This window comes from Castor canadensis, chromosome 1 (assembly GCF_047511655.1).
Source record: "Castor canadensis chromosome 1, mCasCan1.hap1v2, whole genome shotgun sequence".
Classification (NCBI taxonomy): Eukaryota; Metazoa; Chordata; class Mammalia; order Rodentia; family Castoridae; genus Castor; species Castor canadensis.
The window spans coordinates 62,572,413-62,584,519 of record NC_133386.1 but is presented as its reverse complement, the minus strand read 5'-3'; positions in this window follow the sequence as shown (position 1 = coordinate 62,584,519).

The window sequence follows — 12,107 nt, the reverse complement described above, 5'->3', positions numbered from 1 at the left end:
AGCATTCCTTTCACAGGATTTCAGGGAAGAATCTGTTTTCTTACCTTTTCCAGGTTCTAGAGGTTCCCACATTCCATGGCTCATATGATCCTTTCATCTTCAAAGCCAGCAATTGCCAGTTGTGTCTTTCTCATATTGCATTACTGACATTGTTCTCTCTCTCTCTCTCTCTCTCTCTCTCTCTCTCCCACATTTAAAATACCTTTATGATTATTACATTGGGCCCACCTGAGTAATCCAGGATAATCTTATTTTAAAGATCAACAACCTTAATTCCTTCTTTCTGTGTAAATATAAATATTTATAAACTCTGAAGATTAGGATGTGGGCACCTTTGAGGACCATTATTTTGATCACTGCAGTGTCCAGATTGTTCAATAGCTCTGCCACAGACTTTAAGTATCTATGCTGTCCGGCACATATGTTCTTATGATGGAAGTAGATATATTGTATTAATTCCAAATTCCATTGATCCAATTTTATATTACCTATATTAGCTCCTCATTTTGTGTATTTTTGTCTACTTAAGACTCTGCTCATTGTAACTGTAGTTCATATGTTCTTCAGCTATTCTCTACATCATGACCTTCCAATTGCACTTCCATTCTACCTCATTTTCTCCTTATTTCTTTTGTTTGCCTGTTTGATAGGCAGATGATAGATGATAGATGGACGGATAGATGCCTCAAAACACACACACAAAAATGCCTCTGGCATCCCATCATATAGGACCACTGTGATGAGAATGGTTATGCTTGGCCTTGAATGATCAGTGATCTTTAGTCTGGACTGTACTTCAGAGTTGTTTGGGTGCTTCTAAAACATTTTATTTCTTAGATTCTATCCCCAGACCAAATGCCTTCTGTACAAGAGATATACATACAAACACACATACACATTTATATGCCTTTGTCTTTATGGCATTTAAGCTAGGATAAATATGTGAAGGACATGTGTTAAGACATTAAATGGGATAATGGGATTAATGGGGCAAGGAGAACAAGACCATTGCTGTGGTGTGTTGTCTTGACAAAAATTTTTGTAGGATTCCTTTCCATATAAGTATTTTGATTTAAAAATGTACTCCATGGGAAATTATAACACTAAAGACAAAAAAGACAGTATATAAATGCTGTACTCTAGAAGTTTCTCACAGGAGTATGGATCAATAATTCTTAACCTGCTTTGTATGTATTCAGAGTTTGAACAAATAATAGTAGATATGGAAACCAGATTTCCTACTATCACAAAAAGAAGTTACAAATAACAAGGTACAAAGGCTAGAATAAACTCTATTAGAGTCAGAGAATTTACAATAATAAACTTATTTTTACTTGACATATACTTATTTTTGGCTACTAAAACAAAATTCCTTAAAATTGGTACTTTATAAACAACAGAAATCTATTGTTTACAGATCTGGAAGGCTGGGAAGTTCACCATCAAGGTGGCAGCAGTTTCAGTGTGTAGTGAAAACTCACTGTCTGCTAGTCATGTCCTCACATGGTAGAAGAGGTGAACAGGATCTCTGAGTCTTATTTTGTAATGTGAATTTTAGAGAGACACAAACATTTGGACCATAGACTAGGCACAGGTATAGAAATAATTTTAGGTATTTTCATAAACATGCGCTAGTGTACACATGATATATTTTTAAATTCTATCTACTGAGAGGGTTTAGAAATCGTGACACCCCACCAGCAATAAGCACACTTACATCTAAATCTTGGTTTCTAAATAATATTCATCAATAAAAAATGAAACAGGGATTTTTGAAGAAATGTTTAATTCCAGGGCTGGGCAGAGAAAAATGCAAGATGAGTTTGGTACATCTAATGCTATCCACAGACAAGGAAGGAAGTGCTCAAAAAAAAAAAAAAAAAAAAGAATGGGACTATATGTCAAAAGAACACTGGAATCATTCCAGAACAGATCCAATGGCCTGAAACTGGGACAGTTTGAGCAATAAAAACTGCATTAGTCAGGATTCTCGAGAAACAGAACCAACAGGACATACTGGATTATGGGGGCTGAAAAGTCTCACAATCTACTCTCTGTAACTCAAAGACTCAGGAAAGCCAGTGGAGGTTGTTTTAGTCCAAGCCTGAAGTCCTGAGAACCTGAGAACCACAAGCACAGATCAGGAGAAGATAGGTGTTCTAGCTCCACAGGAAAGAGTGAGTTTACCCTTCCTTTGTTTTTTTTGTTCTGTTTAAGCTCCCAACAGATTGGAGGATGCCCAACCACATTGGTAAGGGTGATTTTCTTTACTCAGTCTAATGGTTGAGATGATAATCTCTTCCAGAAGCATCCTCACAGATGCATCAGAAATAATGTTTTACCAGCTGTCTGGGCATCCATTAACACTGTCAAGTTTACTCATAAAATTAATCATCATAATACAACTATTATGCAACATTATAATCCAAATAATTAAATACATCTGAATTCACACACACACACACACACACACACACACATTTTCCGTAAATAAATAAATAATTGGGTAAAAAAAAGAGATATTTCTTATTAAAGAATTCCAGGGCTGGGACTCAGTGGTGGCCAGTGGTGGAGTATATGCTTAGCATGTGGAAATCACTAGGTTCAATCCCCAGCACCGCAAAGAAAAAAAAGTTTAAAATGTAAACATATCCAGCATGGTGACCCACAAAAAATTCCAAATAATTTATGTACAGTAGTCCCTTCTTGTCCACAGTTTTACTTTCTATGGTTTCATTTACCTTCAGTCAATCATAGTCCAAAATACTAACATTTTTCTTGACTTTTTCAAGAATGCACAAGAGAGACCACACTCATATGACTTTTATTGGAGTGAATTGTTACTGTTGTTAATATCTAACTGTGACTAAAATTTGTAAATTAAATTTTATCACTGATATAGATGTATAGGAAAAGCATCATATATAGAGAGTTTGGTATATTTGTAGTTTCAGGTGTCCCTTGGAGGTCTTGGAACATCTCTGTGAATAAGGGAGGGGTTGTGTAAGTGTTGTACTCTTCCCTCTGTGACATGGGCTGAATTTAGTGTCTTGCTCCCAAAGAATAGACTATGGAAAGAGAAAACTAGTAACTTCATAGTGGAAACACTGGGCAAATACTACCTGAGAGCTCAAAAGTGAAAAGCCATGTTGATGGTGTGTGTTCCTGCCATAATGTAATGAAAATATCATTCTACCTTTTTGGTCTTCCTCTTAAAGGCCCAAAACCCCATAACTAGTCGTGAGGAAGAAAAATGGACAAGTTCACAATAATGAATTAACCCACAGAAGATCTGATTGGTACTCTTCAAAACTATCAAGGTCATCACAAAAAGGAAAGACGGAGAAAATGAACAGACCAGAGGGGAGTTAGTAGACTTAATGACTAAAGGTAACATGCTTTCCCTGGGTGGGGTTTTGACAAGGAAAAAAGGACATTGCAGGAGAAACTGGTGGAATCTGAATAATGTGTATAACTTAGTAGTTATATACTAATAATTGTCTTTTAGTTTTGACAAATGTACCACAGTTATACAAGATGATAATACTTGGAGGCACTGGATATATAGAAACTCTCTGTGCTAGCTTTACAAATTTCCTGTAAATTTAATTGTTTTTTTTTTTAATTAACTTAAAATATACTCTGAAGATGGTGTGGGCAAGAACAGCATTTCACTTGGCTGGGTCTAAGGAAGTACTGGTTCCCATTCATCTTGTACATGCTTGGTTTAGGCATGGACAAGTGAGCTAATTGGATGCCTAGATAGCTGATAAAACATTGTTTCTGGTGTGTCTTTGAGGATCCTTCTGGAAGCATTTGAGTCATTTGTTGGGGACCAGGCATGAACCCTGGACTGGGATATAATAGAGTTTGCACAGCCTCTCTACGGTAGAAGTTTGCTAAGCCTCTCCTACCATATTTTTCCTCATACCTGGTTTCTTGACCTTTGTTCTCACATCTTGAAGAATACAACCTGCTGTGTCTACATACCAGCCCCTTGATGCAAAACTAGATAAAGTACCAGAACTGTTAGGAGGCTCACTGATGCCAGATTAATCACTACCTTAGACAAGGTGTCCCGCGTGCCTTGATAATTCCAGAACTGATGTGTTGTAATTAAGCTTCATTAGCCTTAGGAAAATTAGCCCACCAAACCTCATTCCTTTTACTTTAATCAAGAATTGTTAAAGCTTGATTTCTATCTGAGTCTTTTCCTTGTACTGAACTATTAAAATAAACACTCTGGCTCAGATAGGCGCTCACGTTTCCCATCAGGAGCATGCACCCCTCCTGATACCAGCTTTGTCTATGTGTCTGTGTGTGTATTATTTCTCATTCCCCGCCGCTTTTAGTCAGGTTCACGCGGCATTCTCACGCAGGTTGTGGGCAGTCATTAGACTGAATAAAGAAAATTACCCTTACCAATGTGAATGGACATCCTCCAAACGTTGGGGGCTCGTACAGAGCAAAAGGCTAAGGAAGGGTAAATTCACTCTTTCTTCTGGTGGCAGAACATCTATCCTCTCCCAATCTGGGACTTTGGGCTTGGAGTAGAACACCCCCCAATGGTTTTCCTGAGTCTCTGACTTACAGATAGCAGACTGTGGAACTTTTCAACTGCTTTAAAATATTTCCCTGATTTGAAAGCCATGGTTCAGACAAATTGTGATATAAGATGCTCAAAATTGGTAAGCTAATATTTTGGTAAGCCTTGCATCTAGTATTTCCTTCATTCATTCACTGGTGCTGAGATTGAATCCAGAGCATTGAGCATTTTAAACGTAAAAGCCCTACAATTTTATTTTATTTAACACAATCTTTCCTTAAAATTTGTAAATCTAATAACAATTAGAATCATTTTAATACACATCGAATACAGAAATTCATATTCACTCACTAAGTAGTAAGTTCTGGGTCTTCTATCTGTATGTAATCTAATTCAACTACCTGAAATGTTATTACAGCTAATAGTTCATGTACAAATTTTATTTAGTCCTATTACCAAGTCTATTAAGTAGGTATAATTATTACACTCTTTTTATGGATTGGAGGTTAAAAAAACATATCCAAGTCCACACAAGTAGTATGCTGGAGGCAGGAAGCAATACTAGTCTATGTATAGGGAGTGTGTATGACTTCTGTATTATACTAACAGCATAATAAGAAGGCACACTCCAGGTAAGTATCAATGTGGAAAATATTAAGGACAAGCAAATATCACAGGGCCACAGGTTCTTCTACAGTACTGAGTTACTAATAGGTCCCCGGCATGGTTAATTTTTCATTGCTAAAATGTAATAACAGTATACTGTTTAGGAATGGTGGGCAGAACAGAGAGCTAAGTATCAGACCCAGATGTGAACAAGGGCTCTTCTATTTTACTAACCATGTGACCTGTACAAATCACATATTTGATATTATTTTAAATCAGAAAACAGTACCTGCTGGGCCTGATCCCTGATGCTGGGACCATGAATGGAGAAATTCTTTGGAAATTGTGGCTTATTGAACAAGTAAAAGACTTCAGAGTCTCAAATTCTAAATTCAAACAGACCCATTAGCAATGAGACACACACACACACACACACACACACACACACACACACAGAAGAAGGAAGGGATGGGTCTCTCTGGCTCTGTTTTTCCCTCTTGTCCTCTTTGAGGTGGCCCATGATACCTCTTCTACAGCTGTTCTTGACACCCTCTTCTTTTTTCATTTTTTTCCAACCAACTGGAAAAGTAATCTTTCTGAAGCCAGACACCTTGTCTCTGTTCATGGTTGTATCAGGGCCTTGCACATTGTGGGAGCTCAACAAACACCTGTTAAATGAAGGAACCAATATTTTACTGTGCGTCTCTGTGTGCCAGGTATCGCCCTAGGAGCGGAGAATAAGATGGTGACACTCCCTTGCCCTCCCTTTGGAGATAGACAATAGAGCTCCCAAACCGAAGGCGAGCGCTGGGTGGCGTGCCTGTCTACGAAGTCTGGCGCGGCTGGATGCTGCTCCTCCGGCTCGGTTAGGGCAACGTGGGTGGATTTGCAAAGCGGAGCCGCTCCGACGACACCTGATTTCCCGCTGCGTCCGGGCTCCCAAACGCCGCCGGGTGCCCCGGGGTCCGGCCGCACACACCTGTCGACCGCATCAGTCCAGCTGCGGCTCCGGCTTGTGGGACTCGCAGTGAGGCGTCCCTCGCCCCCTCCGCCCCAGGCTGCGAACCGGAACTGCAGCAGGGCCTCAGAAAGAAACCAAATTCTTCCCCTCGGGCGGGGTCGCTGCTTCCCCATGACTTAGTCCTCTCGGTTCTGCGGTTGGGGCGCAGGAAAGGCCAGGGCGGATCCCCCGCAAGGTGCCTGGCAGATTGGGGCAAGCGCGGACAGCTGCTTCTTCAAGCCTCGGGATGATCTGGAGCTAGAATAGCCTGCGATGACCAGCAGTGGGTCTCATGGGCGCAGTTCCAGGGAGAGCTTGAAATTCCTCATGCACTTTAATCCCGAATCAGCTTGGAGAGCCCTGGAGGGAAGAGCGCGACTGTCGCGGGGGAGCTGGACGCGCCAGGCCCCGGAGCAGCAGCGGCAGTTGAGCTGAGCCATGGCCCCTGCCAGCCCGGCCTCCAGTTCAGAGGGAGTTCTTGCCACCTTTCACTTAAGCAAAGAGCTCTGAAGCCCCGTTCTGGCACCCCAAAACTCTGCCATCCCTGCCTTGTTGTGTGACCAATTCGAGGGTGCAGGTGGCAGAAGGACTAGGAGAGAAGAGTTAAAACCCCAAGAGGAACATTGCATCCTCCCCTCCTGTCACTTGTACTTTATTTTAAAGGCTAATATTAGACTTCACCAAATATTTCCACTGACAATTCCACATTTTCACCTACAAATCTTTCTAAAAGAAAATGTTTTCATTTTTGATAAGCATTCTCTCGCTTCCTCTTCCTTATTGTTATTATTGGAGGTACTGGGATTTGAAATCAGGGTCTCCTCTTGCTAAGCAGATGCTTGAACCACGCTCCTAGCCCTTTTTTTGCTACTTACTTTTCTCATAGGGTCTCACGTTTTTGGCCTGGGCTGACCGCTCACTGGAATCCTCCTACCTATGCCTCCGGTGTAGCAGGGATTATAGCATACTTTCTTGTTCGTGTTTCTGAGAACTCAGAAACCAATCGCTACCTTTTATAACTAGTCATCAACTTTCTGCACTTTTCAATAGGATGTTTCCTTTGACTATAGGTTTAGTTCTATTGAAACTTTAACTCTTTGACTAAGTAGAATTCATTTTACATATTCAAATTATTTTTTTTTAAAGAAGTAATCATGATAAAGTTCGTCTTGTGAGTCTTCCATGTCTTTCTCAAGGCAGTGACTGACATGACCGAGCTCTCACATTGATCTGTTCTCTCCAACAGCATCAAAACCTGGGCTTGATTGCTTTGAGCCTGGGACAAGTCGAGTGAAATAGTCAAACTTTTGGCGATTGCGCCTCTCCTTTCTTTGTTATGGTCAACAGGCTCTCTAGACCTTTTTGAGGACTATGTAACAGTCACCTTGTACTACTCCTGAAAACGTGGAAGATCATCCCTGGGAGGGATAGGATGATGCTTATCAAACACTACCAGAGGAGCCACAAAAGAAGTGCTCATTCCATGTTAATGAAAAGCATGAGTGACGTGTGAATTAATGAAGGGAAGCATGCACACACCAAGAGTCCATCACTACGCAGATGAATGGGAACTCCTGCTTCTTTTATTGTCATTTATGTCTTTACCACCGATAAAAAGCATTTTAATGAAATTATTTTGAAAGGTTTCTCGCCTTGGAAGTCCTATGCCAGCCTGGTATAGTGACAGCTGTACCTGCGCGGCTGGCATTTTCGCACGCCTTCCCCTCCTTGGTTCCGCTGTCACCTCACACGGCTCCTAGCGCCTAAGTGGCGCTCCCCGCGGGGTGCGAGGCACGGCGGGGGTGCCACAGAGCCTGGCTGGGAGCCAGATGAGAATGCCAGAGATGGGATTCTCCCCGAGCCCGCTCTGCCTGCCGTCGGGCTTAGAGGGGGGTGAGGCAGCTCCCGCAGCCCTGAACGCGCCGTGCTGGGGCTGCAGTTCGGTTTCCCTTAGCGCGTGGCCCCACCGCGACCAAAGACGGTACCTAAGAAAGACAACGAGCGCCGTAAAGCGTCTGGGGACACTGCTACAGGGAAGAAGAAAAGTTCCGGTGCAGAGTGGGGGCTCCGCGGAGGCCAAGGACGGGATGGCGAGGGGGTCGGTAGAAAAACAACCAGACTGGCCGACCAACAGAAAGGAGAGGAACCCTGGTGCTGTGCCCTTTCCAGGCCTGGTAGGAGCCTCTCCTCCCTCCCGGGGCGCCGGGCATAGGGACCAGAATTTGTGCATCTAAGCACAGTCTTCCCACAGAGCCTGGTGCCTCAGGTCAGGTATTGGGACATCACCCTTAAAAGCAGGAGACAGGCCTTGGCAGGGCCCTCAGAAATTCTCAGCATTCCTCTCAATCTGCCCTTGCGTCCACGCCTAAGGTCAGACAATTTCTCAAGGGGACTGAGGAACCAAATGGGAGACCTGACACTTCATTCCTTTCTTGCCACTTGTGTTCGCCAAAAGGCGCTTTGTGTCCAATTTTCTGATATTGATCATCACTTTAGCGGTGCCCTGAACAACCATTTCCTTTTAGAGATGACCCATTAAATATCTTAGCGATAGCAGCATTCATTGTAACATTTAGTATCTCCAGAATATAGATTCGACTGTTAGCATTTATTTCCTTGAAGGAAGTTAGAGTTACAAGCAAACAATGCTAAAAGTTAGTTGCAAAATATTAGTTAGAAAAATTAGTCAAAATATATTGAAAACTCCTTTTCATTCCCCTGGCCTATCTTAATTCCCAATAAGCAAGAGGAAGAATCAAAGCAAAATACCCATACGTCCCATTTAGGTTAAATCATTCAAATAAACACTCAGCATATCTTTATTCTTTGCGGAGATTAACTGCCTAGGCTTAAGGAGTTGGACAGAAACGTTCCGTGACTCAGTTCAATAACTGAAGTATGGACTGAAAAATTTCATGTAGTCAAGCTAAACCTTCCTTGGCATCCTTTTGATAGAATAATTCTACTAAGCAAGGTAGAAAATATTGCCTAATTTAGCAAGTGATTAGGAAAGAATAAGTTTATGATGCTGAGAGTAACAGGCCTTCTTTCCTTCTCAGACTTAGCACCATTTTTATACTAATATTTTACTTTAAAATGAATCAGTTTGTCAGATCAAAACATTCTTAGTGGGCATAGTCTTCATTTAACCTTCATTTTATTGCCTTGTGTGCCAAAAATGAATACTTATAAGTTAGGGCTCTGAATAAATCATAAATATCCTTAGATCACAAATTCTTTTTTTTGGAAGAGAGAGTAATTTTCTTTCTGAGGTCAAAACAAGAGTTAGTTTTCCATGTTATCTTCTCGGCCTTCAATTTTAATAACAGAAAGTTTTGGCAACTTGTTCCCCAGTATATAGAGAACATGAAAAGAAGTTGGAATGGTTTCAGTGGTCAACACATAGTGTATTTACTACATTTTCCTTGTAAATATCCTATGGAGTTAATTCTCCAGTGTCATCCTGCAAAATAGTGAAAATTAGAATTTTGAGGACCAAAAATGCTATCCAGAATTTAAACAATGATTTCCAAAATTGCATCATTGGATACATAGATGACTGATTTGTCCTTGGCTGAATAGCTATGGTTGCTTAAAATGGAACAAAGTGCAAGAAAAATTTTTAATCTTCTCAGCAGTAAATAAACATTTTGTCACTCTTTATAATCTTGGAAATATTTCTGTTGCTTTCAAGAGAAACATATCAAGATCTTGGAGTTTGCCCATGACCCATTTCTACAGAGGGATATTATTGGAAACAACACCTGCCCTGAATTTCTTGTTCTTTAATAACATTAAAGTGACTTGTTGCCTCCCAGTTTTGATATAATTTATTTGTTCTAATGACAGAGAAAGTAGCTTTCTTTTGTTGGGACCTAAAATATTGGAAAAAAAGAAGCTCAAATGTGACTAGACAAATATAAAGGGGAACAAAAGCAAGAAAGTAGTCAGGCACCAGTGGCTCATGCCTGTAATCCTAGATACCCAGGAGTCAGAGATCAGGAGGATAAAGGTTTAAAATCAGCCCACAGCATACCCAATACAAAAACAGGTCTGGTGGAGTGGCTCAAGTGGTAGAGCACCTGCCTAGTAAGTGTGAGGCCTTGAGTTCAAATCCCAGTACTGCAAAAAAAAAAAAGGTGTCAGTAGCGATTAAGATGTCTTCTGGGATTATTTATCTTTCTTATATCTATTTGGATTTTTTTTTTAAGACAGAGTCTCACCGAGTTTCCCAAGCTGCCTCAAGCAATTCTTCTGCCTCTGCCTCCTGAGTAGCTGAGGTTATAGGTGAATACCACCTTCTGGGCTATTTGAATTTTAAATAACGGGTGAAAGTTCAGACCTGGAGCCCTCAGATGTCCCTTTTGTTTGGCACTGGGGTTTGAACTTAGGGTTGGCTTTGAGCCTCCATCCTCTTGATCTCTGACTTCTGAGTAGTTAAGATTCTAGTCACCAGTACCTTTTGTTCTGAGATATTTGGCTTCATGAGTTGCAGCATGAATAACCTGTAGGTATTGCCTAACCACTAGGCTGCTATGACAGTGTTAAAGATGAGAGGTCAGCTAAGCTTGGGGAAAAAAAAATGATTGCCCAAAGGAGATGATCAATTTAAACTAGACTGTGCTATCTTTGTTTCTGACACCAGAATCAAAGTTTTTTCATACACATGCATGTAAAGAATTCACTCAAATTGACTCAGAATCAGTACTGTTTATATAGGAGAGCCGGCAGCCATGCTGGGCATGCTGGTTATAGAACAGCCTTCTTGCTTGCAATAGTGGTAAGGATAGCGTCAATTCACTTGACTTCCAAGAAGAGGCATGAGAGGACCAAGATGAAAAGAAGACATTGCTTCTTCTCTCACCTCTCTTTTTAACTACACTAGAAAAATATGATGAAGTACAAGGAACAGGCTGAACCTCTCACTGGTTATATGGGTTTGGGCAAGTGCAGCTGCTTTCTGAGCTTCAGTTTTGTCTTACAAAATGAAGAGGAGTGGCTCAAGTGGTAGAGCGCTTGCCTAGCAAGTGTGAGGCCCTGAGTTCAAACCCTCAAAAAAATAAAAATAGAAAACGAAGAGGAGCAAGTTGGATAAATGATCTTAAGGCCTTCTGAGAATTGTGATGAGAGGTAATAAAAGGTTTGGATTGTTGAAACTCCCAATATTGCAGAAGTTTTCAGGGATATATTATTATCGTCTATCCTGACTTAACTCTCAGTTAACTCAGTAGTTGCTTCCTCTTCTCTCTTGCAGCATCAGTATTTTTCTTCTTTTGTGAATCACGGTCATCACCTACAAACCTGCTGTGATATCTACCAAACTCCTCAATCTTAATCCTCCTTAAGTTACTACCCTATATCTTTTGTTCTCTTTATATAAAGTTTCACTTTACTTTTTATTACAAAAATTTATTTATTTATTTTTCCTTTTTTTAAATTTTATTTATTTATTCATATGTGCATACATTGTTTGGGCCACTTCTTCCCCCTGCCCCCCGCCTCCAAAGTTTCACTTTAAAAAGTAACTTATAGTCACTGTGCCTACTTTCTTTTCTGAATGTGCCTCTATCAGATTCTCAGACCCATCACTCCTATGGAAATTTCTCTTGCTAATGAAGCCATTGGCCCTTGTTGCCATATCTAATGGCACACACTTAGACCCTCTCATCACACATGACCTTTCAGCAGCATTTCAGAAATCCTCATTCCCTCTTTCTAGAAACTTCACGTGACTTCAGGATACAACTCCCTTAGTTCTTCAGCATTATTGGTCGCTCCTTCAATTTTTTTTGCTGATTTCTTCTGACTTCCAAAAGTCTCTCTCTCTGGCTTCCAAAAGTCAAAATGCACCAATGGTTGGTTCCTGGAATGTCCATCTCTGTATACACTCATTTCTATAATGTCTCATCCTAGGCAAAAATGTAATATCCTATTTGAAAAATAACCAAAACAAAA